The sequence below is a fragment of the Talpa occidentalis genome, unplaced genomic scaffold, assembly GCF_014898055.3.
Source record: "Talpa occidentalis isolate TD23 unplaced genomic scaffold, MPIMG_talOcc4v2.1 talOcc4.2, whole genome shotgun sequence".
NCBI classification, from domain to species: domain Eukaryota; kingdom Metazoa; phylum Chordata; class Mammalia; order Eulipotyphla; family Talpidae; genus Talpa; species Talpa occidentalis.
The window spans coordinates 44,973,423-45,000,008 of NW_023602073.1; the positions used below are offsets into that span (position 1 = coordinate 44,973,423).

Consider the following 26,586-nt stretch of genomic DNA (forward strand, 5'->3'; position numbering starts at 1 on the left):
TGCACTGTTGGTGGGAGTGCAAACTGGTCCAACCACTATGGAGAGCTGTGTGGAGATTTCTGGACCTACTAAACATAGAGCTTCCATATGATCCAGCAATTCCACTCCTAGGTATTTACCCAAAGTACACAGAAACATCAATTGCAAAGAGCACCTGCACCCCTATGTTTACAGCAGCACTGTTTACAATAGCTAAGCTTTGGAAACAACCCAAATGCCCAAAAATAGATGACTGGATCAAGAAGATGTGGTCCATATACACCATGGAAAATTACTCAGCATTCAAAAAAGATAAACACATGCAATTTGCAGCAACATGGATGGCACTGGAAGGGATCATGCTCAGTGAAATAAGCCAGAAAGAAAAAGAAAAATACCGGATGGTCTCACTCATAGCAGGAATCTAGAAAACTTAAATAAGGGACCAGGAAAATGAATAACTATAAGAAAGTGAAAATCAAAATCAACAAACAACTATGAACCAGAGACACTCTATGGGGGGTGGAGAATGGGGAGGGGAGGGATTGGGGTCAAAATAAGGGGGTTGCAATTGTATGCGGAATATAAAAATAAAGTTTATTAATTAAAAAAAAAAGTGATGCATTAGGGCCTCCCCGGTGGCGCAGCGGTTGAGCACTGGGTTGTGAAGCTGCCCACAGCCTCTGCAGCACCGGTTCGATCCCTGGCCAACCGGGGAGGGTCCCACACGGCTTGCAGACCTCTCCTGCCTCCCGCTGCTCCCCTCAGCAGTGTATTTCGTCAGTCTGCCTGCTCTGCTCCACGCTCTGGCTCTGATGAATTCTCTTACCCTCCCATGCTTCTGACTCTACCCAGTGCTTATATAAATAAATAAATAAATAAATCTTTAAAAAAAAAAAGAGTCATTTAAAAAACAGTGATGCATTGTTTCACCTGATATTTATGCTAATTATTCTAGAATCAAATTTTGAAAATCATACATGTTTTATGTTCCAAAAATCCCCAAAGAAAAGTAAGTGGCTACTGGAAGTTGTCAAGTTTACAGTGATGGGACACAATTTTTCACTGTCTGGTTTTCACCTGGAGCTTGCACTTTATCAAGGCAGTTAATTACTATCATTTATCAACTGTCAGTTGATTTTCTTAAAGGGACAGCTCACATTCATTTTCTAGAAAGTGTGTACAAAATAACCAAATCTAAATAATGATAGTTTTTGTCATCCATCCCTTCAAGTAAAGATAGTAGTGCCCCCCTCCCAAAAGGTCTAATTCACCTCATACAAATTAGTTTCCTTGAGACATAGTACTTTGGATTGGGGCAGAAGTGACTTCTATGTGCTCTATGTCATCAGAAACTGGGTTTCCTTTGTCTCCAGATTCTTTCTCTCAGGCTTGAGAAGATGCTCCCTGCTTTTCTGAGCCTCCCTGTCCAGGGCCCCACAGCTCTTCATACTGGACAGGTGGTCTCTGTCCATGTCCCTGATCCCTCCCTCCTGCTCTCTCCTGTGCAACCCTTCTCCTCTGGGCTCAGGTGCTGGCCCTGCCTGGGGAAGGTTGACAATGATAGGTCATTACCAAACATGAGGCTTCATTTCCATGCTTTTCTGTTTCTCATTGTTAACAACAGCTGCCACTGTTTTTTACTCCCTCTTGGTCTGAAAATGCTTTGATTGTAACATTTTAATTTTTTTTAAAGACTTATTTATTTATGCATGCAAGACCTGGGGTACAGGGCAGATGTGCTGGAGGGTGAGAAAATTCACCAGAGACAGAGCAGGGAACAGAACAGGCAGACTGACTGAAATACACTGCTGAGGGGAGGAATGGGTGAGCCAGGAGAGATCTGCTGCGCCATGTGAGTGTTTCCCTTGCTGACCCAGGAATCAAACCCACGCTGCAGAGGCTGTGGACAGCTTCAAAGTGCTGTGCTCAATTGGCTGTGCCACCGGGGAGGCCCAACATTTTTTTTTTAATAGTGAATACAGACTATATCCTAAGAACTGTACCATATATATGTGTCTATACACACACATCATAACCAGAATAAAGCAAGTCTTCCTAAATTTTGAAAGGGACGGCGGGTGGTGGTCGTCAGGCTCAGCACAGAGCTGAAGGGCTGGGCTCTGTGTCTGCTCTGGGTGGGGCCCTCGCAGCCCTTCCTCCCTCCTCAAGATGCTGTTTTCTGTGGGGCCCACGTAGGGTTTCCCCATTCTCTACTGTGTGTGGGCATTCATTACTATATTTTCGGTTCTAATGCTTTTAAGAAGATGGTTTTGTATCTCATACATATCTCACATTTTTAGCTCTTTTCAGTGGGAAGGTGTCTGTCCATCCAGCTCACCTTTGTCAGGTAGAAATTCTAAGGCAAAATCATTCAGTGACTGTTGGGAGAGACCCCACGCAGTGAGCAGAAGGGCCTTGACCTGAGTCCCAAAGGCATGTGAAAACACATGCATCTCGGAGGAAAACCTCTGAGTGACAGGACCTGGTGTTGAGTGCCCGGAAAGTGACCTGTGTGGAGTCATGCCTCTACATCTCCACAGTCTTAGAATAACAAATATAATGAGTGAACTTCCCAGGCTCTGGCTAGGGGGCGATAAGATTATATGCGTGAGAACTAACCACCTGGTACCCTACTGTCTGAAGTAAATAGATAATAGTAAGAAAGTAGACTAATCATTCATATGTGTTGTCAGTATATGATATGCTTTGATGTTACACCTGCTGCAATTAAAATAATATATAATGAGCACTAAGACAATAAAGATTTACTGCATGCTGGACATGACAGTCCCCCGTGTCTGATTTCCCTCACCGTCACGTCCCAGATGCAGGACTCACTAGAAGTCCACAAGTGACAAGATGGCGGGTCCTACAGAAGAGGCTCAGAGCCTGAGAACACGTGACTGAGGGGGATCTGCCAAGTGTTTGATAGTGTCAGGTATTGTGTAATTTATTTCTGATAAATGATTTTGATAATAACTAATATTTGCTATTCACACTCACACAGAGGATTCATAAATACTCAAGAACATACACAAATACATAAGTCACATCATCCTTAATCAACCAAGTCTTCTCTACTCTGAACCCAGTGCAGTCAGCAACTTCTCATTTCTCTTCCCAGAAAAGTCTATGTATGCATTGATGTGTTAGGTCTGTAAAAGAGCTTGGGCCACAGACCAGGAGAAAATATTTGCAAAATATGACTAATATAATACATATTTTAGAATATCCATGGAACCCTTAAAATTCAACAAGGAACAAACAACTTTCTAAAATTGAGCAAAACTTTGAGCAGTTTCTAAGGACTGCATTGATGGCAATTAGGCATATGAACAGAAACTCTGACATATGTAAATGCAAGTGCAAATTAAAGCAACATGGACACGCAATGCACACCTATTATATGGCCTAAATGCAAATCCTAGTACAGCAGCCCCCTTTATCCACGTGGGAGGTATTCCAAGACCCCCAGTGAATACCAGAACCACCAATAGCATGGAGCCCTCTATACACGTAGATTTCCTTGCACATACATACATATGATACATTTACTTTATAAATTAGGCACTATGTGATCAAGAACAATAACTTAAAAACAGGACAATCAAAATCACAACAATGTAATGTAATAAAAGTTGTGTAACTGTGATCTCTCTCTAAGTATCTTATGAAAAAATTTTAACCTAGTTTAATTTCAGGAAACTGAAGCCTTGGAAAATGAAACCTCAGATAAGGGGGGACACTGTGCACCAGGTGCTGACCAGGAGGGGGAGCAACAGGTACCCCCATTCACTGCTGGAGGAAATGAAAAATAGCACAGTCACTATGGAAGAGATAATAACTAATTCTTATTAAGTGAAACACAGATTTACCCTAAAACCTGCTGATCACTCTCCTGAGTATTTACCCAACTCACTTGAAAACTTTTGTTCCAACAAAACCTGCACAGAAATGTTTATAGCAGAGCACTGCCAGGAGCCAGCCTCAGCAAACTGGGTGTCAGGGGTTCCTGAAGGATGGGATGGCGTCGGCGCAATTGAGGAATGAAGAAGACACACACAATGTCTTGTGTTACTATCTCCCCCAGAGGGTCTCAGCGGGTCTTTACTAATACACTAAGGCAAGTGGTGAGATGACATCATCATATACATGGAAGCAAAGCAAAAGCAATCAGTGTATTTTTTTTTTCCCCATGGACTTTTGGCTGCCACGTGCTCTCAGCAAGAAGGCAACCTTCAAGGCAAATAGATAAAAAAACTAAGCCTTACACTAAAACTCATTATTTCGGCTAGACAATTACCCAAGACAGCTGATAGCCATTGGTACACTCCTATCAGCTAAAGCCTAAGCATCAAAAGACACTTCTATTTTATGGCCTTCAGCTGGAGACCAGCTGCTTCCTGGTTATCACCTAACAGGGTTTTCTACCTAGAAACTTAACACAACTTCATAGATCATTAAAAAACTTTCCCAAGAAACTTCTAAAAAAGGCAAAGGAAGGAATTACTGTAGTCGTTGTCCTGGCTTGCTTGTCAGGCATGTTCATGTTTAACAAATTATTTCCCATTGTCAGGCAGGCCAAATTTACAGTGTTTGATTTTTAAGCAGGTATTTCGTTGTGCCACTTACTTGCAGTATTCTTATACGTATAATTTATTGCCCAATGTACTTTTCGAGAAGTTTTTTCTTATATGACCAAGAACAAAAAACAAGGGGATGTTCATGGATTGCAGATTAATCTTCAGCCCCACGGTGTGGGGTGCAGGGAATCTTCAGCCCCATGGTGTGAGGCCCTTTCTTTTGTTTACCAGTGTCTTAGCTGGTTGGGGCAGCAAGGCCCCCCGTGGAGCACCCCTTAAGTGTGGGCTCCACACGATGACTCCTTCCAATGACTGATATGTGGAAAGGGACCCAGGAAAGAAGGAAATTCACAGGGCGGAAGAGGAAACCCGACCTCAGCCAGGTAGGGAAGGAGATATCATCAGTGAGGATCAGGTGCAGGTGACTCGCCAGGGTGCTGTGCTGAGAGTGGCCCTTCATGTTTCTGTTTTGCCCCAACCCCATCACCCCAGTCAACTAACCTCGAATTTTTTCTTTGATTTCCTCATTAACCCAATGGTCTCTCAGTAGCATGTTGTTCAGTCTCCATGTAGTGGGCAATCTCCTTGCTTTCTTTTCATGGTTTATTTCTAGTTTGATATCTTTATCATCTGAGGAGAGACTTGGTATGATTGCAGTCTTCATGTATTTTTATATATATATATTTTTTAACATTTATTTATTTATACAAGCACTGGGTACAGTCAGAAGTGCAGGAGGATGAGGGAATCCACCAGAGACAGAGCGGGGAACAGAACAGGCAGACTGACGAAGTACACTGCTGAGGGGAGCAGCGGGTGGCAGGAGAGGTCTGTGCGCCATGTGGGACCCTCGCTGGTGGCCAGGGATCAAACCAGTGCTGCAGAGGCTGTGGGCAGCTTTGCAGACCAGTGCTCAACCGCTGCGCCACTGGGGAGGCCTTTTATGTATTTTTTTAAAGATTTATTTATTTCTACAAGAACTGGGGTACAGGCCATGAGCGTGGGAAGGTGAGAGGATTCACAAGAGACAGAGCGGGGAGCAGAACGGGCAGACAGACCAAAAGCACTGCTGAGGGGAGCAGAGGGCTGGACAGGAGAGGTCTGCCACACCATGTGGGTAGCTCCCTGGATGGTGGGGGATCAAACTGGCACTGCAGAGGATGCGGACAGCTTCACAGCACTGCACTCAACCCGCTGCACCACCAGGGAGACCCAATCATGTATTTTTTGATGTTTATGTTGTGACCCCTTGTGTGGTTCATCCTGGAGAATGATCCACTTGTACTTGAGAAAAATGTGTATTCAGGTTTTTTTTTTTTGAGGGGGTATCAGCGTCCTATAGATGTTTATTAGTTCCATGTGGTCTAGATTTTCTTTTAGAGATATTGCGCCCTTGCTTATTTTCTGTCTTGTTGCTCTGTACCTTGGTGAGAGTGCAGTATTGAAGTCTCCTACCACCTGTGTTTTCAGAGCTGATAGTAATTATCTAATGTATTTTGGTGCTCCCTCATTTGGTGAGTATATACTGATGAGTATTATGACTTTCTGGTGTATTGTCCCCTTGATCATTATATAGTGTCCTTTGGTGTCTCTTGCCACCTTTTTTAGTTGGAAGTCTATTTTATCTGCCATGAGTGTGGCTACGCCTGCCTTCTTTTGGGGCCATTTGTTTGTTTGTAGAATTGTTTCCCAAACCTTTACTTTCAATCTATGCTGATCTTTAGAACTTAAGTGTGTTTCCTGGAAGCAGCAGGAGTTTGGGTTCTGTTTTGAATCCAACATGCTACTGGTGAGTTTAGTCTAGTAACACTTAGATACATGGAGGTCTCTCGTTGCCATTTGGTGATTGTGTTGTGATTTTCTTCACTACCTTGTTTAGGTATTCCTGTTCATTCCTCTGTTGGTTTAGATTTTATGGGTTCTTGTAATATTTCTTGTTGGAGTGTGGGTTTAATCATAATGAATTTCTAAGATTGTGTTTTTATAAGAAGGTCTTTAACTTTCCCTCATAAAGGAAGGTGAGCTTTGCAGAATGAAGTATTCTTGGTTCTTTTCCACCATGTTGTTGACATCATTCTCTCAAACCTAATAAATTTAAAAGGACATAAGTAATATAACATATGTTCACACACAGAGCAGGAAATTCAATAACTAAAGGAAAAATGGGAAACTTACACATATGTGGAAATGCACTTCTACATAACCAAAAGATAAAAAAGAAATAAAAATGGAAATCAGAAAATACTTTCAGAATAATGATAATGAAGAAACAGCATGTCAAAATTTATTGGATGTATTAAAGCCTGTAGAGGGAAGTTTATAGCTGAAAGTGACTAAATTAATAAAGAAAAGTCTATAATCAATAACCAAAAGGTCCTCTTTTTTTTTAGAAATTTTTTTTGAAGATTTATTTATACATACAAGAACGGGGGGTACAGGCCACAGATGTGGGGGGTAAGAGGATTCACCAGAGGCAGAGTGGGGAACAGAGCAGGCAGATTGAAATACACTGCCGAGGGGAGCAGCAGCGAGTTAGGAGAGGTCTGTGTGCCATGTGGGTATCTCCCTGGCCAGGGATCGAACTCATGCTGCAGTGGCTGCGGATAGGCTGCATCTTAACCCCTCGCCCCACCAGGGAGGCCCAAAAGGTACTCTTTAAATCAAACGGAAAAGAGGAGCAAGCTAAATGCAAAACAAGCAAAGGAAGGAAAAAAATAAGTCAGGAATGAATAAAATTGAGAAAAGTGAGACAATACTTTAAAACAACTAAGTCAAATGTGTTCTTTTGAAAGTTCAATGAAACTGACATATTTTCAAGTAGACATACTGTAGGGTAAATGATTTTCAGATTTTTCTGCTCTCCTATTAGCATTGCATGCCTGATGAAGGGTACCTGGATTTTGTTACATTGTTTTATTCAGATGTTGTTCACTCTTGTGGCCCATGGTTGCAGTATTGATATATTGGCCAAGAGAAGAGAAACAAGAGGGAGAAAAGGAAAGAGAGCACCAGAGAGAAGTGCCAGAGAGCCCAGGAAAGAGTGAAGACTGGCCAGGGCTGGGAGGCCTGCCAGCCTCATGGCTCCTCGGGCACCCCTGCCTGCCATGTACCTCGTTGCTGCACTACATGTAAAAGCTCAATAAAAGCCTGAGAAAGCCACTGAGGGCTCCAGGACTCTCCTTTACCCCGTCTGCTTGAATCAGAGAGAATCATAGAGAACCAGCTCTGTCCCTGTCCTGCCACTACACACACTAAAAAACAGAAAAAAAGAAACTTCATGTATGTAGTAAAAGAGGGACTTTATACAGCCATACAAAAATAAAGAGAATTATAAAGAACTCTGTGAAAAAGGATATGCTAAGTGTTAGAGAACTTATATATAAGACAGATTCATAGAAATATATCAACTACTAAAGTAGTTCAAGATGAAATGGGCAATCTAAACATACCTATAAAAATTACAAGATTGAATCAGTTTTTAAAACTACCCACATATAAAGCTCTGGCCCAAATGTCCAAATACTTCCAAAGTGTAGAGGCAGTGAAACTACCCAATTCATTATATGAGGCCAAAATTGTTCAGATACTGTTAGGGGGAAAGGATGTCCTGAGCAAATTCCATTTAGGCTTTGTGGACTCCACCCCCACTCCATCAAGACACTGGAAAGTACAAATCCCATGACCACCAAAGGGAGGTTTGCGAGGACCTGAGGGCGGAGTTAAGCAGCCATGTTTTCTGTTTGGATATTTAACCAAACATGTGAGTGGGTGTCTGCCTCTTGGCCTCACGGTGCTGGGCTTTTAGCCAGCTATGGGTGGGTCATTTGGGATTCCAGGTCAGCGGAACAGGCAAGACGCATTTATGAATTTATCTCCCTCTTTTTCTCCCTAAGTTATTCATTTCCTCATTTCCACTTTCCTTGTAAATAAACCTTTGATTAACCTTTTGTGTGTGCCTGCAGTTTAAGTCCTCTTTAAGCATGCGGGTGAGGCCCCACAGTCAGGCAACCCGTTTTATATCAGGGTTGCTCTGTAACAATACCAGAACAGATCAAGTTGTCACAAGAAAAGAAAACTGCAGGCCAATATCTCTTATGGATATAAGCTCAAGAAATACTCAACAAAATACAGTAAATCCAATCCAGCAACATACAAAAAGAATTATGTGGAATAACGATGTAGAATTTATTCCAGAAAATAAGCCTGCGTTAACATAAAATTCAGTTACTGTAATATACCAAACCAGTGTAATAAAAAAGAAAACCTCAAGCTTTTTTTCAGAATGTGTTGTAAAGGATTTGACAAGAAGAGCCTGGCAAGTTGGCGGCAGAGTGAAGATACCGGCCTCACCTCCTTCTTATATTCACACTAAATTACAGCAGAACAAATTCATAACCACTGAAGGATCAACCAACATCTGCAGCATGCGACATGAACAAAAGTCCAGCAGAGAGGGGTGAGGAAATCTTTAATTGAACTGCGTGTGCAGTGATACAGGGAATACAAATCATAAGGGGGACCCTCCACAGGGCTTAACAGGTATCCACAGAGACCCTCCACAGTGTCTTAACCCACTCTGGGGACTTTGGAGACCCAGCACTGAGGACTTTGGAGGGAGTGCCCAGAGCTGGCCTCCAGGACAAGGGATGCACTATTGGAGAACCACAGGGGCAGGGTGCAGAGTGATGACTGATGACACTGATGCTCCCAATATAGAACAGCTGGAGCCCAAACTAGAGAGAAGTGCCAGATGGATTCACGTGCCTCTCCTCTAAGAGACTGTTATTTGTAGTGAGACGTTGTGATACTCTAAACCACAGCCATCACTCAACCTCCTTACTCCCCCTACACACCAACTGCCCACCCTCCCATACCCCCATTCTCCAAACTCCCTCCCACCTGTTTCAAACAGGGTCAACACACAATTAAATACATCCACTAAATGGTATTTAATATCAACTGGATTTTAACCCAGGAGAAAGCAACCTAGGCTAAAGCTGTGCAATAGAAAGCTCAGTTTGTGTCCAGTGCTGAATTAAGTTCTCAAACTTAGGCCAAATGGGAGATTGAATCAGTGATCTGAAAGACGCAACTGGGGGAAGATTCAAGATATAAAATGATAGATATAAAAGGGGAAAACTAAAGAAATACTTCAAGAATTATCCACAAGGAAAGGAAATATAAAAATTCTAGGCATCCCAGAAGGAGTAGAGAGAAGGTAACTGAAAAATTATTTAAATAAATAATAGAAGAGAGCTTCCTGAACCTGAAGAAGTAACTAAATATACAAATACAGGAATCTAAGAGAATGCCAATCCACCTACATGAAAGGAGACCTACAGTGGGACACACAGTAGTGAAACTTCTCAGAGTTAATACAAAGAAAGAATAACAAAGCTGACAAGGGAGAAGAAACAAATAACCAACCGTGCACTTAGTTGTTAAATTTTCTTAGTTTCCAATAATCCAGAAAAGTTACTCAGCCTTTCTTGACCTTGATATTTTGGAAAAATAAACATCAGTTTTATGTAGAATTTCTTTCAATGTGTGTATGTCTTATGATTGGATTCAGGTTACAAGATTTGGCAGGGATATGATGTCGGAAAGGCATGGTGATAGTTTGTCCTGATATTTGTGAAGTTAGCATAACCACTTGCTTAAGGTAGTCTTCACTAGGGTGTTAACCATAAAACTACTATTTTCCCCTTTGTAAGTAATTATCTGGGAACAGATATTTGGAAGGTATGCAAATATCCTGATCCTTAATTTTTCCACTTAGACTTTAAGCATCTATTAATGATTTCCTAAATTCATCATTTATTTTACCTTTATTGACTTTCTACTTTAAGGATTAAAGTCCTCACCTCTGTTAGGTAATTAATTAACTAATTTAATATCAGTATTGATTCGTGGATATTTGTTTTATTTAATGTGTTATAATTCACTACGGTTATTATTTTAATGCTCAGGATGACATCTTTGGCCAGCAGGAAGCCCATTGAGCTTGTTTCTGTGTGGTTTTTATACATCCCCATCAGCATTCGAATACTTTCAGAGTCGAAAGACACTCCAGGCTCATCTTGGACTTTCCTGCTATAGACAAGTCATTTCCCAAAAACTGTTGGTTTCTTTTAATGGAGAATCATATACAGAATCCAAGATCTTGGTACTACATGTGCTATTGCTACTAATGTGTAACTGCTTCTAGGCTCTTTTAATGGACAGAGTTGGAAAATATGTATATATGTGCATACACAGAAATTCATATATGTATATATATATATTTATTTGTAATTTATATAAGTATAACTATAAAGGTATACAGGTACACAGGTGCATATATACACATATGCCTGCAGATATTTTTGCATCTAGCTATTAAAAACTATGATTTTGGGCCTCCCTGGTGGTGAAAGGGGTTAAGATGCAACCTGTGAAGCTATCCACAGCCACTGCAGCACAATTTTGTTCCCTGGCAAGGGAGCTACCCACATGGCCTGGCAGACCTCTCCTGCCTCACCCACTGCTCCCCTCAGCAGTGTGTTTCTATCCGTCTGTCTGTTCTGTTCCCCATTTGTCTCTGGTGCATCCTCTCACCCCCCCACACACACCTCTGGCCTGTACCCCAGTTCTTGTATGCATAAATAAGTAAATCTTTAAAAAAAAAACAACTATGATTTTAACCATTTTCTATCACACTCAAATACCACAGGATATATTGCCATTTTATCCATTTCCACATGGAATTCCCTTTTCAGTGGTAGGAATCTGACTATGATTCCATTATCATATGTCTACATATGGATTTGAATCCTTTCTCTGCCGCTTTACAAAGGGTGTGACCTTGAACAAATACTAAACTTCTCTAAACTCTAATTTTCTCATCTTCTATAAGTTATAATTAATTTCAGGGACTTGGTAGTTTTTAGAAATGTAAATAAAAAATAAATAGCAATGGCTAGCATATGATAAATGGCCAATAAATGTAATGCATTGTTATTATTAATGTTATTATTAGTATTGTTATTGTCCTCTTATTAGGCTTCATAATAACAATATGATCTTTCTTAATATTCATAGTGTGTTTGAAAGTATTATGACTTAACTAGGAGAAGGCTTATCTAGCATCCAGGTGTTCCCATTTCTTTCCAAGGTTCCTTTCACAAAACTCTTCTCTAGTAGTTTGTAATAGGAATTAGAAACATCTGTTTTGTTAATTATACTTAACAGAGTACATGCATTTTCTTTGTTTTTAGTGAGAAAACAAGAAGAGCAACCACAGACATGACTGCAATCAAATTTCAGCTCATGTCACTGTCTCTTTCCCACAAGTTAGCAGTACTGCATTAATAGCTGTCAACAGGCTTGATCACCCAGTGCTATTAGACAGCCAAGAATAATGAATTTAGGTGTCATCATATGAACCAGGATGTATAAAAATGTCCTTCTCAATTAAGTTTTGAACAGGTAATCCATATTTACTTTTAAATATCCTACTAACAATTAAAGGTCTTGAAATATGAACACCCACCAGTTTCAAAGGCTACACAAATTATTAAAGAGTTTTATGTCTCTGTAAAGGGTGATAAGAACATAATGCTTTATTAACATGCTAACCGTTGTGTTCTGTTCCTTTCATGTCTTGACAATTCTTCTCTTTACTCCTTTACTTGTGATTAATTGGAAGTAGTAAATACAACTTAGTTTTCAAATTGCACAGCTCCTTTATTTAAAGCTGAAGTCTACTTTTCCCACGGACCTTTATTTGTATCTTGTGATATATCAGATAGTGCTTGGAACTGGGACCACAGAGTAAAAGGCATAGCTTATTTCTTTACCTAGTTCATAATCTAGTGAACACAGTCTGTGGAAGTACTTGCAGAAAGAATTGTAATAGAGGGACAGCCCATTTTGGATACTGGAAATGTTCTACATGTGCTAATAACTGCTGTATTATTGGGCGAACGCGAGGCTCTGACTCTGTGAGGACAGGAACCATGACTTAACCACTCTTATATATCCAATGCCTAGAGCATCATAGCTCCTCAAATAGCTAAATATGGGGGAATGAACAAATACATAAATCATGAATAAATAAAATATTTCATAGTGTAGGATAAGGGGGATCCTACCTACCACCAACAACAGAGAACTGCTACATGGAGGTAGTGAGGAAACTAAATAATAAACTCTGATTTCTCAGTGAGTTAATACAAATAGGGTTTTAGCAATCAAGATTAGTTAGCTTTTTCATGTCAACCCACTCTCAGATAGCAACTATAGACTCCAAAAAAAAAAAAAATACAATAACATAAAGATACACTAAAGGAATTAAAAGAAACTGGGGGTAAATTTACATCTGAAAGAAGTAAATGGCACCAGGTAGTTTTCCTGTTTTGATGAAGTCTTTTGTTTGAGTCTAGGCCCTAGTCATAGATTGGTTGGTGATTAAAATTCTGGTGGAATATAGTTTTATACAGAATATAGTCTTATTAGTTCAGAGAGTCATAGGATACAGTGTAGGGAATGTGAAGAGGGAAATTCTGGAATGGGGGATACAGCTGGAATGTGAGGGATACAGCTGGATATGTGAAGAGGGAAAGTCTGGGAAGGGGAAAGTTTCGGGCAGAGTGGGGAGAGGGGCATTCTGTAGGTGTGCTCCTTCCAAACCTCTGACTGGCCCAGCATGCTTGCCTTCTCAATATGCAGGCAAATGCGATGCTTTGGGAATTTTTGTGGAATTCCTGAAAATATTTGCTTTATGTTTAGATATAATATGTAAAATGTTTATATAGAATGATATGTTAGATGGAATCGCTTTTAACTGGGTGAGCTTTAGTACTCTAAAATAGTGCATTAACAGATTTTTGTTTCATTATTATCATCATTGTTCATAAAGATGTCCATTTTATAAAAAGAACCTCTATAAAAAGTCTCCAGCATCAGGGCCTCCCTGATGACGCAGGGGTTAAGTCTCAGCACTATGAAACTATCCATAGCCACTGCAGCACGAGTTTGATCCCCAGCCAGTGAGCTAACCCACATGGCACAGCAGACCTCTCCTGTCTTACCTTCTGCTTGCCTCAGCAGTGTACCTCAGTAGATGCGCATGTTCTGCTCCTGATCCTGTCTCTGGTAGGAATCTGGTAGGAGTCCTCTCACCCCCCAACACCTGTGGCCTAGGCCCCAGCTCTTGTATGCATAAGTAAATAAAAATAATTAAAAAAAAATCTCCAGCATGTTTGCAGCTGACAGCTGACTGTGTTAGGGGAGGTACCATATTCCCTGCCCCATTGACACACCACCTGGACTAGGTACCTGGAACGAGGTATGGAGCTGAGTGGTCAGGTAAAGATATATAACCTGGAAGACCAGGGGGAGGAGGGAAGTTGCACACTTGCTTCTCCAGCTTTGATTTGCACCCAGGACTTGATGTGACTTGGAAAATGTGTGTGGAGGAGAGACATGTTAGACACACTTGGAAGAGACAAAGAGGTGACAGAACATGGGGATGTTGACAGTGGCAGCTATTGTCTTGATTCATATTTTTATATCTCTCCTTTTGACCCAGACTTGCCTGGCCGATTTGCCCCCTTCTTACTATTCCCTGTCAAAAGGCACCATGGACTTGTGGCAAGCTCTCAGCCTCAGCAGCCCAGCTTCAGGCCCACCCTTTTGGCTGGGCATTTGCCCACGAGGAATTAGGTACTTTGAGGTGTTTAACTGGGAAACTTTTATTAGCAATATCCCTTCCTTTCTTCTTTCTCTATACACACTAACTAAAGATCTTTTGCACTGAGAATCTGCTTTCTTTTTTATGTGGTACATGGCAGTCCCCTGTTTTAGAGAGTACACCTCGTGGGTTGGTGTCTCTGGGTGCCCCTTGATCATAGACTAACAACTGCAGAGTTGTGTTACATGAAAGGATGGAAAATATTTTATATTTATTAGAAATATTTACTTGAAGAAGCAAGGAATTTGGCAAGCAAATTTGATATTTAAATGACATTTCCTGGGCCTCCCCGGTGGCGCAGCGGTTGAGCACTGGGTTGCGAAGCTGTCCGCGGCCTCTGAGGCGCAGGTTCTATCCCCGGCTGCTCCCCGGCCACCGGAGGAGGGTCCCACATGGCGCGCAGACCTCTCCTGCCGCCCGCTGCTCCCCTCAGCAGTGTACTTTGGTCCTTCTGCCTGCTCTGCTCCCCGCTCTGGCTCTGGTGAATTCTCTCGCCCTCCCGCGCTTCTGACTGTACCCAGTGCATGTATAAACAAAACAAACAAACAAATAAATAAATAAATAAAACATGCCTCTATAAAAAATAAAAAAAATAAATGACATTTCCTGTGACATTCCACAGGGCTCAGTAGATAATCTAGAATCTCAACTCACCATCATGAATTACTATCAAGAAATACTTAGTGTTCCAGCAGTGAAGCACATTATTTAGGACTTGATGAACAGTATCACACAGTTCTAAAATGCTCATCTCTGGTGACCTGTCATAGGACAGCTGACATGTAAAACCATATGAACATGCACCAAAGAGATTTATCCGGTCATAACAAGCTCTTTGCTAATCTTTGTTACTGGAGAGTCAAGCCAGAATGCAAAGGGATAGATACAGAGTTCCCATTCAGCATGTACAAGACCCCCCTCCCAACACAGCTCTGTTGTTCCATTTCAAGTAAAGGCCCTGTTCATCCTTGCTTTACAAGGAAAACTCTGAAATTGCATTGAAATACATTAAGTAGAATTATGAAATATTTCAAGAGACCAGAGGTTAAATTACTTTGCTTCACACAAATCTTGATATAAAAGATGACAGATATTCTGCAGGGATGGGGGAGGGAGAGGATCAAAACAGGGAGGGACTAACACAAGGGACTATAGTGATGGTGCACTGGTGAATTGGTGATGGGAAATTTTATAGGGACTACACCTGAGAGGAGAAAGCACACATTGTACAAAAACAAACAATGATGTAAAATATATGTAAATAAAAAAATTACATATAAAAAAGATGATCTGAATTTAATGGTTGATACATATATCAAACTATACATTGAAGTCAGAACTTTTTGAAAGTACTTCAGAAACCACCAAAAATAGTTAGGAGAAGGTTCTGAAATAGTTTTTATGCTTCTATTTGATATTTGGAGGGAAAACTGGGGGTATCTATAGGCTGGCTACCTAATCATCAAATACTGGCTCATTCCAGTTAATAAATTAAACATTGAAAAATTTACCTATTAAATGTTAGATTTACCTACCTACTAAAAGTTCACATAATTTTGATCTTTGAAGACATCACTTTTCTGAAGACACTATTGAAATAACATTTCATTTCCGTGGGATTTTTGTGGGTGGCACTCTGGAGATTTTTAGTTGTCATTTTGAGCATAACATTCTTGTTGCCAAAAATGTAATTATCAGATATTAGTAACTAGTTCTTTGAAGAAGTAAATGTTGGGGAGGTGTGGGAGAATAAATATATCTTCTAAAATATTACAATAAAGTTCAGGACTGACCACTGACTAGACGGTATTTCTGTATGTTTCTGTATGTTGTGAAACTGTGAGTTCATAAATGAGATTTCAGTATCGATTTTGTCTCCATTAAGTAAATATAAAAAGAAAATTGAAGTTTGAATAGAAAGCTATTCACCAATATTCCATATCTGATTGTTATTTACATTCACTTGTTGAATTTACACCTTAACCCAACCAAACACATCTAGCAGGTGTGCATTGAACACTTACATTTCATGGTCAGAACAGAAACAGAAGCCAAGGATACTGACCATTTATTTGAATGAATCTATATCTACTGCCTTATTTTGATTTATAAGAACTATATTGGAAAGATAGGAACTTTGCTGTTTGTGTAGTAATAATATAATAATTACAGCTGTTATTTTGGTGAGAAAAATTAATTTCCTATAGTAAAATGTGAATTTAATATTTTAAAAGGAAAATTACAAAGAACTATTCTTCATAATCATAGATACAAAAATCCTTAGTTAAATATGGGCAAATTCAATGCAGAAATTTATTTACAGACTGGTACATTATGACAAAACCCTTTATCCCAGAAATGCAAGGTTGGCTTTACATTCAGTAGTCAATCAATATTACTCATCATATTAACAGAATGAAGAAACAAAATCACAGAGTCTTTTCAGAATATGAATTAAAAAGCACATAACAATATTAAAAATTCATTCATGACAAAAAAAATCCATTCTAATCCAACTAGACTCGAAAAGGAACTTCCTCTATCTGATAAAAGGTAATAATAAAAATCTTACAGTTGATATAATGCTCACGGACAAAGTAGTGTTTTCCCTCTAAAATTGAACACAGGGCCAAGATAACCTCTCTTAAAGTTAAAGTGGCGTTCCCTCACCAATGGAATATGGCAAGAAAATGAAGTAAAAAAGGACAATATTTACTTGCATAAAAATTCTAAGGAATTCATAAGCAATTACTAGCAATAATATAGAAATTTGAAAATGTTGCAGGATTATGACCAAATGCTAAGGTCAGTTGCTCTTTTATGTACTAGCAGCAAACCAACTGTTTGTAATGAAATCTTACAAATCCTGTTATAGGGTTGGGTGGAAGAGTATTGGTTGTTTGGTATATATACATTTGTAGAGGTGTGAACCTATATTCCAAAAACATACAGTGTTATAAATTAATGTTACCTCAATAAACATAATTAACAACTAAAAAAATCCATTTTCAAGAGTAATTAGAAAAATCAACATTCTCAGAAATAAATAAAACACAAATATACAAGACCTCCAGTCTAAAAGTTATAAACCACTGCTGAGAGAAAAGGAAAACACAAATAAATGGACATATATCTTTTCCTTTTAGAAAAGAATTGTAAAATTTACAGTACCCAAATTCAGAATTTACTAACGCTGCATTAATCAAGACAGTGTGATACTGGCACAAGTACTGACAATTATCAACAGAAACAGATTAGAGTGTTCGGAAATAGATACACCTAGGCAATCACTTAATTTTTAACAAACACAGCAAAGTAATGCATTAGGGTCTGGAAAACCTTTTCAATGAAAGGTATAGGAACAATTGGGTATTCAACTGCAAAGTTTATTTAAAAGGAGCCTGAATGTTCTTCAGCACTGTTCTTATCCAGCACCACACTCTGCTCTTACCCTTTTCTAGAGACACATTAGTAAATGTATCACTAATGAATAGTATCAACAATCAAGACATTGTTTCCACTATTCCAGGGCTATTCCTACTACAGGGATAGCACCTTATCTTTACAAAAATAACCTTTTAAAATTATTAAAATAACAGTAGTCATTAATAACAGTTCCAGCATTAAAGTAAAAAGTACACAATAATTGTCTATTATCATACAACCCAGGAATCACCGAAATTGAGATGATGTTTTTAAGTTTCTACAAATGATATCATAAAATTGGTACAGTACCTTTTTCTTTTTTTTTTTTATTTATTTTTTTTAAACAGAGGCATGTTTTTATTTATTTATTTGTTTGTTTTGTTTACACATGCACTGGGTACAGTCAGAAGCGCAGGAGGGTGAGAGAATTTACCAGAGCTAGAGCAGGGAGCAGAACAGGCAGAAGGACCGAAACACACTGCTGAGGGGAGCAGCGGGCGGCAGGAGAGGTCTGTGCGCCATGTGGGACCCTCCTCCGGTGGCCGGGGAGCAGCCGGGGATCGAACCGGCGCCGCAGAGGCTGCGGGCAGCTTCGCAACCCAGCGCTCAACTGCTGCGCCACCGGGGAGGCCCTGGTACAGTAACTTTTTCACCTAATACTATTTTGCATGTACTTTTTTATGATTCCTTGCAATTTTATTATTTTTGTTTGAATGTAATATGACAACATTAGCTTTCATTTCAACTTATTCTCATTACATTTGTATGTCATTTTCATGACATTTCATTTCCCAAAGAAATAAATTTTAACTGCAAGCTATATCCAGATCGCATACCTAATAAACATCTATTTCTAGAGTATGTAACAAACTCATGACTCTTCTTTGGAAATAGCCCATTTCACAATCCTCTATCAAAAATGTAATTTGAGGGGCCTCCCTGGTGGCACAATGGGTTAAGACGCAACCTATAGAGCTATCCACAGCCACTGCAGCACAAGTTCAATCCCCTGCCAGGGAGCTACCACATGGCACAGCAGACCTCTCCTGACTAACCCACTGCTTCTCTCAGCAGTGTACTTCACTAGATCTGCCTAGTCTGCTTCCCACTCTGTCTCTGCTGAATCCTCTCACCCCTACACCCCCACACACACACACACCTCTGGCCTGTACCCTAGTTCTTGTATGCATAAATAAATAAATCTTTTAAAAAAATGTAATTTGATTGTTGAGAAAGCAAGGAAGAAGTAAGGGTGGAACAAATTGATTTTTGTCTTTTTTGTTATGTTAGACATATTTTGTGTACTTTGTAAACTTAGTTATGACATGACCGTGAGGAAATTTAGGGCAGGTTTCAAAAATGAGCATTTTAAAATTATATTTAAGCATCCTGTTACAAGAAAAACAACAGAAGCAGTCTCCAGGCAGTAAAATGGATGACAGGTAAGATGGTCCATGGCCACTGTTGATTGTTGAAGTTCTGGCAACTTGAACTAACTGGTCAACTATGGTCTCATCCAGGAATTTCAAAATTATGTACAAGAATAAAGTTTTCCTCTTCATGTGGCCTTCAACTAGTGAAGACCAGAGAGAGGCAAGCTTCAGGGAGAAAGAAGACAGGAGGAAATGCAGAAAGGAGAAGCAGATTTGGACCAAGAGCACTTGCTAGAAATTGTCAGCTTAGTTGCAGGTTTCACTTCCTTCCAGAACTCCAATGCCTGTTGAGCATTATTTCTGGCACAAGTTACACGTCGTTCACTAACTGACTTACAGAGCGTTGGCAAGAAGCTGATGAAAAAAATGTTTTGGATGAGCTTTTCTAGAGCCGTTTTCCCCTGATGTGTGATCTGGTGATATTCTAGTACAAGCTGATTTCCAAGTGCTGCGGGGACGAAAAGCCTCAGGCAGTCTCCACCACCCCCTTCGCCTGGTGGGCGCCTTTGGACCTAGCCCGCCGAGTCTGTTCTTCCGAATAGAGGGGAGTGGGAGCTCATGAAAGGGAGCGGGTCGCTTGTGGTCTCAGGTCCCCGGACACTTAGAGGGGAGGCAGCGACCCCCAGGGCGGACGGAAAGACGGGAAGCGCGGGAGCTGGTCATCAAGCTGCTTGTTTCGCTGCCTCATCAGCTAGAGGATGGCCGGTTGCTGTGGGGTCAGCTCCCTTCTGGTGCCCTCTGCAGGGTGTGATGGCCACTGCGCGTGGACACCAAACTGCTTCTGACAACTGGATGCCTTCAGTTTTATTTTTAATTGTTTTACCAGAAGCTGTGAGGAGCCCTCGTTCTTTATAGAGTGCTCCATGGATGTGGGCTGTGGCAAAAGCGTGGCGCGAATCTGTGAAGATACTGATTGCCTGGTCTCGATAGGGTAATAGATAGATAGGGCACGAATAGATAGGGCACGAATCAACCAATAGATAGGGCAAGAATCAACGCAAAAACTTCCGCCCTTTGTGCCCACCAGCCAGCGGAGAGAGCGCAGGACTCCGAAACCCTGTGGGTGGTAGTAAAGTAACCTGCCCTGCGGGTGTGGTCCTGCAGGAAGCTGCTATCAGCACACAAGAGTGTGCAATCAGGGTGGCCTGGAGGATGATCTTTAAGGTCTGGTCCACTAGAGAAAACTTCTTCCAGAAGTTCTGAGCAATTATGTTCTGGGGTACCCGCTTCCGAGGGAAGGGAAGTTGGCGGGAGCCATGCTACTCATGCCTTCTGACAAGGATCCGGGCATGGGGCAGAATCCTGAAAAGTCAGGAATCTCGATAGCTGATTCATGCTAGATTCTTCTCATTTGTTTATGGCTAATTTTTCTGCATGTGGCAATTGTTAAGATATACATTTATAAATAAAACTCCAGTGCTGTATGACCAATTACTAAATAACTAATTTGAAGAAATGGCACTGCGTGATACAAATAGTACATTTTTGAGTAATTTATAACCCTCTGCCTGGAGGCAGTGATTCAGAATTTGGTCTTACAAAAATAAATGATATATCACACCTAAAAAACTTCTGGGAACTAAAAGCTGCAAACACTACCCCCCAAGTCTTTGATATAAAGTTGTGGTCTTTTAAGGCAAAAGCCATATGAAGAAGGACAACTTTTTTGATTTGAAGTTAGAGATAGTCATTGACAAAATAATTAGAAGAGTGACAAGCAAAAATATTGTTTTAAGTAATTAATAGAATTTTGCTTGTTCTTTGTAGTTTGAGGTCAGAGAAATGTAGGTGCAGCTTATGTGGCACTGAAATTCTTTGGGTTTTTGATTTTTAATAATTTACTATTTTCTATTAAATTAGAATTATGTGATAGATTAATTATAGAAGTTTTTGATTTTAGGTGTAATTATTTTTTTAATAAGATTAGGAAATTTTATAAAGTTTGATCAATTAGTAACTTAGAATTTATAAGGAAGTTAGCTTTTAGTCACATGAGTTTTGTTGTTTGCTGGTTTTAATATCAACAGAACAATTACTGGATTGTGGAGAACAAATGATTGTTAAGGGGACATTTTGTGTGGTAAATGTATTTACAGAACAATGTAAGAATGGTTGTTATCACCACAGCAAGGGATCTAAGAACCCCAGGCTGGTTTCAATAATTATTATCACCTTTGCAAGAGGTCATGAGACCCCAGATTGACTTTGAAAAAATGCCACAATTGTTAGTTTTCACTTGAAAGCACACGCTTATGTACTCCCACCTTATGTACTTGCACCTCACCAAGTGTCTGTGTCTCTTCATTCCCTTTCCCCTCACCACCCCCAGATTCGTCCACACCATCTCATCCTTGCAGGAACCCCTGACACGACAGTTTGCCGGAGCTGGCTTCCGGCAGAAGGTGGCAAGGTTAATTGTATGGACAGTTTCCAGAGCCACCGAGGATTCTCACAGAGCAAATCTTGAGGCGGGAGCCATTTATTAGGGAAACTAAGGCATGTGAGGTTTTAACACTGAGAGGTCCAGAAAGGTAAACCATTGGGCTGACCCCGGAATTTGACCAAGCAAAGTACATTAACTGCTCGGAGCCTGGGGATCCTGAACTGGTCTGTAACCTCCATCAGTTTTCTTTATGGGGAGGAGGGGCGTGGTCCATGGGGATTGGCACTCTGCCAAGATACCAGCGTCCTTGAGTCCTGCCAAATGTTCTTGGATGCCTCTCCCTCCGGGCCTCTAGTGAGAGAAGGTACTGACACTGTCTCTGTGGCACAGCTCCAGGAATTAAATCCATAATTATGGGAGCCCGATTAATAGCGAGGCCAGGGGGGTATTTTCAGCCCACACATGAGGAAACTCATTAAAAAAATCAGGACAAACTGGTGCAATAAACTATGTACCATACAATCTCCATTCTTCTTCTTTTGGGGTAACAATAGTTAACATCAGAGATTCCTCTTGCGGTGTGCTCAGCTGGGGGCCTGCGTGGACTCAGTGGATGCCCCCGCCCCAATGTCTCAAAGGTAATCTGGGCTCCCAGCTTGGAAAGGATATCTCTCCCAAGGAGAGGAATTGGGCATTCCGGGACATACAGGAATTTATGTTTAACCAAGTGGCCCCCTATTTCACACTGACAGGTTTGGCAAAATGGCTTTTGAATAGCCTTCTGTCTTGTAGCCCCAAGGACAGTTACAGTCTCATCAGACAACAGGGCAATGGAAGTGGTGACCACAGAGTGCTCAGCTCTGGTATCTATCATGAAAGTCACAGGTTGGCCCCCAATTTTAACACTGACCGTGGGCTCACAGGGGCCGAGGGAGGCTGAGCCAGGTCACCTACAATATGAATCTCCAACCATTCCAAGAAGCCCCCCTCCCATGCCTCCAGCCAGTACTGAACAGGGTCCCGCCATTGGCCTGGGGCTTTCTAAGGCTGGGGCATTCTCGTTTCCAATGCCCTTTTTCTTTACAGTAAGCACACTGATCCTTAGCTAGAGACTGTTTTGACTTCCTTGGAGGTCTGGCTGAGGCCCTGAGCCTCACAGGGGTGCCTGGTGTTGAGGTGTGTTCTCGCAGGGGTGCTGCCAAGAGACTGAGCCCCTTCTTCATATGTTTTTCTGCCACAACATCTCTGTCCATGAAAACTTTATTGGCTACTTCAATTAACTGAGTGATATTCATCCCTTAAAGCCTTCCAGTTTCTGCAATTTCCTCTGAATATCAGAGGCTCTTGCACCACAAAGGCCGAAATAACCATTTGCTGACTCCCTGAGTCCTCAGGGTTAAAGGGGGTATAGACCTGTTATACCTCGCAAAGTCTGTCATGAAAGTCACCGGGTGACTCATTCACGTGGGTCACTGAGGAAACCTTAGCCATATTCATAGGCTTTTTAGCTCCAGCTTTGAGCCCAGCTAATAGCGCCTCCTGGTATCTCCGGAAAAGCTCCTGGCCCTCCTCTGTGGTGAAGTTCCAATCAGGACGGCTCTGGGGCGAGGCCTCACTCACCCAGGCCGCTGGATTTACCAGCCCCCTGGGACATGCTCCTGTAAGGACTGCTTCGCCCCTTTCAGTATTCGCCTCCGCTCCTTGGTGTTAAAGAGGGCGCGGGGGAGCTGTCGGCAGTCCTCCCAGGTTGGGTGGTGGGTTTGGAAGATGGATTCCAGGAGATCGACCATCATCTGCGGTTTCTCTGAATAGGAGGGGTATTGTGCTTCCAATTAAGGAGGTCGAGGTCGGTGGTGCTGAGAGGCTGATAATAGAGCAGAACAAGCCCTGGCTGGGCAATCCCATCCTCCCCCTCTCTCCCCAACTCTCGGGTCACATGGACAGGCATGGTGGGCTGTTGACCGAGAGCTGAGTCGGGCTGAGGGCCCGAGGTCAGAGGGTTCTGACAGGGCCCCTGGTGGACGGACAGAGGGAGGTGGCATTTCCTATCTCTGAAGGTGGGGCTGTTGGAGTGGATTCACCCGCTGGTGGCCGGTGACGGGGAGGGAGAGGGATCTGTAGTTCCTCCTCTGGGTTTCCCACACATATCCGCGGTTTCTCTGGCCGGTTCAAAAGGCCTCTCTTCCCTGAACTGCAGGGAGCTGCAATAGGGACACTAGTCTGTCCCTGCCTGCTCTGACTGAACTGTATCCATGAGGGAAAGGCCTGAACAAGCTCTAACCAGGAATCTATGTACGGGAACTGATCCAGATGCCCTGTCTTATGAGTAACAGCCTGCCAGACACAGCAAATGGTAGGGTTGTCTAGGGTGCCTCTGCCGGCCAGCTGACCCCAAGAGCCGGCCATTCCAGCTCACAGAATGTACTAGCTTCCCAGGACTGAGCTTAACACCATAGTCTCCTGAGAATCCCTTTTTGAAGTTTTTAAGCATGGTTTCAAGGACCATGTTTTTGCTTTGTTTCCCTCCCATTATGAACGGTGATGCAGAAGAGGAGGGGGAACACACAGGCTCTTTCCCTGGCCACACTTCTCTCGTAGCTAGCGACAAGCCTTGACATACAAGTGAGTCCGAAAAACCCCCAGACAGGCTCTGGCCAGGCCAGTCACCGTTAGGTCATCCGGCTTTGTCTATGGAACCACAGGTAAAAGCCCAATCTATCTCCGTAGCCCTGGAGATTTCATACACACACCAGAGGTTATAACCATCCCATCCCTCCCTTTCTGGGAGCTCCAAGGTTCCCGACCAAAACCAAATGAGACCCTCGAGGTCTCCCTGAGAGGTGATCAGCCTCTCCTTTTACCACTCTGGGCAGGCCACGTGGGAACCAGGGCCCTGGGACCTTACCTGATCTGATGCTGCCACCAAGTCCTGGCCTCACTCAGCCCTTTGGAAGTCTGGCCTGGAGGTGTTGTGGGGGCCAGGCAGGAGCAACCAAATCAGAGACTGGAAGTCCTCAGGGGAGTGCACTTCCCCTTGGTTGACTCTTCCTCTCCTCCCCACTCTTCTGTCTCCTAATCTGATGGCTCAAAGGGCCAATGAGCTTGTTGTTCCCCGCCAATGCACCAAAATGTTGTAGAAATAAATTCTACTTTTTACCCAGGAAGAGGAAGAGCAAGCGGTACTTGGGGAAAGGTAAGGTCAGGAGAAGCTTTATTATTCGTGCATGAGGTCCCAGACCTGGGTAGCCCCTTAAGGTCTGAGCACCCATTTATAGACAAAGAATTTCTTTTTGTACATAACTACCCTTACTTTGATAACATCATTTGCTGCAAAGTTCCTAAACAAGGGGATGGGAAAAAGCAAGAACACAGACATCTTGGGATGGCCTTGAAAAGATAGACTAACTTGGCCGGCTGCCTGACCTTGTAATATGGTTAGTCTGCTAAGGAAAGATTCATTAAGTGAGTAAAACTTGTTGATTACAGTGGCATTGGATTGTTAACTGCACCAGGCCTAAGACCCTCTTAGCAGGGAGCTGCAAAGATTTATTTTCCCCTTCACTGCCTCTGAACTCTGTGAAACTTCTCAATCATTGCAATACCCAGCTCCCAAATTACTTTATGTCAAATCAAGTTTCTATTAAAGAGGCCCATATAATATAAAAGTAATATGACTTGTGGCAGATTTTCTCTCATCAGCAACCACCTCTCCTCATGCTTAGTATATTTGACTTTGTCCTTGGAGAGATTTAGTCCTTCAATCTAAGTGATCCTGAGAGCTATAAACTTAGTGCTGCCCGCTCACTTACTGAGGTGCTAATAGAATTTTGCAGGTCATCTCTGTTCTCTTGAAGTCTCAGTGTCAAACTTGTATGCATATTTTCCTGGCTTGAGAGGATTTCTTGTCAGAATGCACAGGATTCAATAATCAGTGACTCCTTCAGGTAGTTTACTTCTAGTCCCTTTCTAATCTTGGAAATGAAATCAAATTTATTTTGCTCTATTATTGTTCTCAATGTAGCTAGTAATTTTAATACTCTGAGAAAGAAGCATTTGAGGATTTTTGAATGTCAACCTGTTCTCAAAAATTTTTTGTTGGGTCAAACAAAAATTTACATGGCATATTTTCAGTGACTACAACAAAAAGAATGACATTCCCTAAAAATGTTAAAATATTTTAGTATTACCAATACAATTTTTATGTCTAGATAGCCAATAAAATCATAAAGATATGTCTAAAATTAACACAACTCGAAAATATCCTGATGTGAATTTTTCTCTCACATGACAAAGAAAATTATCTTTACAATTCATTTGGCCATTCAGTCTACTTTGTATGAGATATTTTTAACTTGGAAAACCAGTTTATAGATATATTAGGTTTTAGACACTTGATTTCTCAGTACTTCTGTAAAACACTAACTCTTAAACTATTGTAAACATTTATTACAACAAGTAACTCAAGCAAATATTGTTCATTAAATATTCAACACTCTTCTAGGTGCTGTGGGTGATGTAGGAAAAAAAAAAGATGAGATGTGTTCTTTGCCCTCCTTTACCTGGGAAAGTAGCTGGGGGGAATAGATAAAGCAATAGTGATGAAACAGGACAATGTAGTGTGATATGTGTGCTGATTTTCTTTTTGAAGTTATGAGAGAGGAGACAGAACCAAACAAAAAAAGGAAACAGAAGTGAAGAACAATACATGACCAAAAGTAAACTTTTGATAACTTTTTTGTTCTTCCCTTTTTGGGGCGCCACTGGAATGAACCAAAACTGAAGTGGTTAGAAAGAACTATCTGGAGAGGTGGGATTTGACTTGGGAAGTGAAGATAAACATAGAACTTGAAAGAAGAAATGACTGAAAGGACAACCTAAGTCAAAGTATGTTGTCAGTTGCCATAATTATGTCGGCCAATTCCTTATAATACTTGTAAGAAATCATTTACACACACACACACACACACACACACATGCAATCTATAGCACTATTTGTCTGGACAACTCTAATACATCTACCCTTTCATTTTTAGCTAAAATGCCATG

General features: G+C 41.3%; 1 protein-coding gene across 8 annotated transcripts in view; it reads right to left on the bottom strand.

The window, feature by feature from the left end:
- The window catches only part of LOC119252167 (saoe class I histocompatibility antigen, A alpha chain-like), a 131,391-nt gene extending 106,541 nt beyond the window's left edge, over positions 1 to 24,850 (bottom strand). For all 8 annotated transcript variants that reach the window (XR_008553167.1, XM_054698605.1, XM_054698606.1 and 5 more), the window contains exon 1: positions 24,446 to 24,850. The gene's annotated coding sequence lies outside the window, so the exon portion shown is untranslated. The remainder of the gene's footprint in view (positions 1 to 24,445) is intronic.
- Between the last annotated feature and the right edge of the window lie 1,736 nt (positions 24,851 to 26,586).